Consider the following 4,158-nt stretch of genomic DNA (forward strand, 5'->3'; position numbering starts at 1 on the left):
GGCGGCGGGATGGCGCGCGGTTTTATTTTATCGGGGAAAATGGCAGGGAGCTTTCAAGCCGCGGATATAAGCGTCACTTTTCACCGTTGAGACTCGGCATCGGGAATCGGGACGCACTTGTCGGAACAGTTTCAGACGTTAACGTGTTTATTACGCATATAGGTTGCCGAATCTATAGGGTGATTCTGAAATATCCGTGTAAAGACATCAAAGTAAGACCGAGTCATTTCGTAGGACGACGAGAGCAAAAGATTCCGATCTCTGCAAAGGACTATTTCCATTCAAAGCTTAATTAATTACTATATACAGTACGCTTTTAACCATTTTCCTTTAACGTGTTTTCCCAACTGCGTCGATAACGAAATTATCACCTGAAACAGCCGCGTGGTCCGCTCTTTTCTTACAGTTGTACCTATCATAGCTACGCTTGTTATATTGTATAGCTATATATATTTCTTTAATATCTGGTTTTCTGAATCACCCAGTATATCAGCTGGAAAAACGAGGAAAGGAAGGACAGGATTAGATTTCATAGCGGAATCTCCGCCATTGCGCTCTTCTTGACGTTTCCCCCACTTCCAACCCTCTGTACACGTGTCCGATAATTTACCCCTGCAACGAAGATGTTACTCTCACCGAGCGACTCGTTTCACGCTCGAAAGAGGGGAAATCCTGATTCGATTTTTTTATTCAGTCGACGTCCACCACTTGCCGCCCCTTCGTCCCTTTCTGTCTGAAACACGAAATACAAGTCTCGAGATGGTCCCCTTTTCACGGCCGTGATTCATCGAACTTTAATTTCAATCGGTCCCACGGTAAGAGGGAGGAAAGTGTCCCCCCCGATTTGTCCTTGGTCCGAGAAGAGCCAAAGGATAAACTACGGTTCGCCGTAAAAAGCTTTCCCGACCACGGGAAACACCGTTAGGATATTGATTTATCCGCTTCTATTTCGATGTTCCGCCGGCGCCACCTGAAACCCATCGGGTGCCAACTGCCGATGCTAACTAGTTCGTCTTGAGCAGCCTTCTCCGATTCTAAACTCTCACGATCGTTACACGATATATTTGTCAGTCGCATTCGTGTTTCGTGTATCATGTTAGCACTCTGTGCTTTGTGCTGATGTTTCCTGAAAACCTGAAACCTGAAGGATCCGATCAGAGTAGATAGGAGTAAATGAGGACTTGATCTGAGCAGACCTGGAAAGGTGGGAAGCTGATCGAGGCAGACTTGAAAGAACCCAGGGCCTGATCAGGGCAGATCTGACAAGGCCAAGATCTGAGAGCAGAGCGGATCTGAAAAAACAAATTGGGTCTAATTAGGAACGAACTTTATGAAAGAAAATAAGCGCCAGCGATCAGGTCTGCCGTGAGTCTGCCATCTCGAGGACCCGTTTTCTTTCCTAGAAACCGGATCTCCGTCGTCTGTGAAGATGGGACGACAGCGAGGGAAGATTAGATGGAATTGCATGTCTCTTTTATGTTCTGTACTGTAATTGCCATATCACAGTTAGCCTGAAGTCCTGAACAGTACCGAGAAAGAATTCTGTTCTTAGGTTCCCTTCTTGCCAGAATGGCCCAACGTCACTCATTCACAGAAACAGGGCCAGGCTCGAAAATTAGACTTGTCTTGGTTCCAGCAACATATCTAGCTTGCACCTAGTCGGAAGGAACTTTTCATTCATCTTCACCGCCATCAAATTTATCCACGCGATTCCCCTCTCGCAGAAGGGCTGCCAATTTCAAATCGAATTTATTCCCCTGTCAGAGAGATCCGCGCGCTATGAATACCGTCACGACGATGTATAAAGTCACTGTGCCTATATATGTATGCATACGCATACGCGTATTGGTCGTCGAAAAAATAGCGCGTGGAAAACGATTTCAACAAACTGGATCGATTTTCTTCGACACCCTTTAGAATCCGGGATAGAAGAATCCGCGATGCGTTCAAGTTGCTAACCTCGCTCGTGTCTCACCCCATAAATATTTATCGATTCTCATCTGTCCCCATGGATGTGTGATAAATTATGCTATGACAAACGTTAGCTGGACTCTTAAAATTGGCATGTTGGAAAGCCACAGGATGACACAGGTCTGATAGGATTGTTTCTTCTTTTCTTCCCCTCTACTTCGTCAGCCTATACACGAGGCCAGTCACGTGGAACGGAACAATGAAATGATCGAAGATAACGCGAACATTCGAAACGTTGCCCGAGGAAGAATATTATTCGTGGGTTCAAATTAATCAACTAAATCTTCTGATCCATTCGAGGTTTTAGTTTTGTGTGAATTCATAGTCACACTATGCTGTTATTGAATCGTTGGTCGACAGAGGCTGGATCAGTTCTGTCACGCGCAGATATTTTCCCTTGGCAATTGAACTTGCGATCTGTATCCAACTGTATAAGCAACTTTATCTTCGCCATGGAACCTAGAAATTTGCTTTATCTGATTTTTGCATTTTCATATTTCTCATAAATACAGTCGTGTCCATCTACTTAGCAGTAGCTCGTTAATAACGTGTTTACTCTGAACGGTAGAATTTCTCTTTCATCTCCTATCATTAACAAACGTGTTCTGTTTCTTCGTGACGAACCCCTGCCTATCGTGCTGGTTCTCGTCTTCTCTTATGCAGTGACGACTGGTCTCTCCGGAGGGTCGTTCCACGAATTCGATCCACGCCGTCCACGGGAGATACACGTCGAGCCGTGGATAACACGCTGTATTTTTCCCGGGTCCTGACCTCCTTCTAGGAAGCCGCTAGGTAAGCGTGTTAACGGGGATTTCGTCGTTGCGATAAAGCAATTACGTCGGCCCTGGGCGTCGCTAACTTCGTCTGGATCCTCTGCTGTTCTTCTCTCGTTTCGTCTTTCTCTCCTTCTTCCCAATAATGGAAGAGGGTTGAAAAAGTATGCTTCGTTACGAAGCAGCTACATGGCCTTGGCAATTGCCTTTCGCCACCAGCTTTTTGAACTCTGTTCCTTCAAATTCTGTCTGGTCTTTAGATAAGTGTGCGTTCCAGTATTGGAGGATAAAGAAAGACCACTTGCGTGGCCTGCAAGTATTTCGACCTTATACTTTGCTTGAATATCGTTAGAAGCTTTTTATTGCTTGCTGCTTTTTATAGATCAGATTATAAATCTGAATTATCGTAATAATATTTGCTATTTAAATTCCATTGGTTGTATCAACATCGAGTGTCTACTTATCAGTCTAACCAGTCGGCTGTTTCTGACGAGTATACTCGTCACGAAGAAATGGCAATGTTTTGTGCTATGACGAGCCCCGTCAGTGATAGAATGAAAAAATAAAATAGTGATTTCGTTACAACTTAATTCTGTGTTATGACAGCCACGTATATCGTGTGTTTGACGAGTATACTCGTCGACGCTTACTCTTCCCGACACATTTTAGGTATACATTTTTCAAAGAGGTCGCAACACCTGACTGGTCAAAAGATCTTCTTTAATCTAACCTACAATACGTGACACGAGAAAATAAGAAAACGTGGAAAATGTATAAATAGATGAATACGTGTTATACAGTAGCAGTTAGCATAGCAGTAAAATGCATTTTATCGTTGAGGTTATGTTCGTTCATCCTATGTCTAAAAGTACCACAATGCATTTGGATTAATGGTAGCTTTAAATTAAAACGTTTGTAATAAAAATTCCTGTTGCTATTTAAAAGAATTGCCAAATACTGTTGTGAGAGTTAAAAGGTAAAAGCTTCGAGTGAAGTTAAAATAACTTAAAGTTCGTTAAGGTTATAGGTTACGTAAATTAAAAGAGCGGCAGGAAACGGAAATTTACAGACGTACGATGGTATTTGAAACGCGCGATAAAATCCGTTTGAGCAGAAACTCGACAAGGAAGAAAATAATATTTCACTCGATCAAGGAACAATATACCGAATTAACTAACGCGTATCCTCGACGTTCTCAGGCAAAAAGAGCGGACTCGTTGCTTAATTACTCGTCGAAAGAGAGCAACAAGGTCACTCGAAAATTGCTTCTCGAAAGAGCAACACTCGCGTTCGCGCGCGCCTGCACACATAACCTAAGTGCAATCTCATTAGGCGCGCCTAATTGCAACGAGAGGGGATTATAAACCTTTCAAGGCTTTTTCGTAAACGAGCCGGCGCGTTTTTACGCCAGTCA

General features: G+C 43.4%; 1 protein-coding gene across 2 annotated transcripts in view; it reads left to right on the forward strand.

The window, feature by feature from the left end:
- LOC100747447 overlaps nucleotides 1-4,158 on the forward strand; it is a 132,283-nt gene that overhangs the window by 32,560 nt on the left and 95,565 nt on the right. The window lies entirely within an intron of this gene.

The sequence above is a fragment of the Bombus impatiens genome, unplaced genomic scaffold (genome assembly GCF_000188095.3).
Source record: "Bombus impatiens unplaced genomic scaffold, BIMP_2.2 scf_0320, whole genome shotgun sequence".
Lineage (NCBI taxonomy): Eukaryota > Metazoa > Arthropoda > Insecta > Hymenoptera > Apidae > Bombus > Bombus impatiens.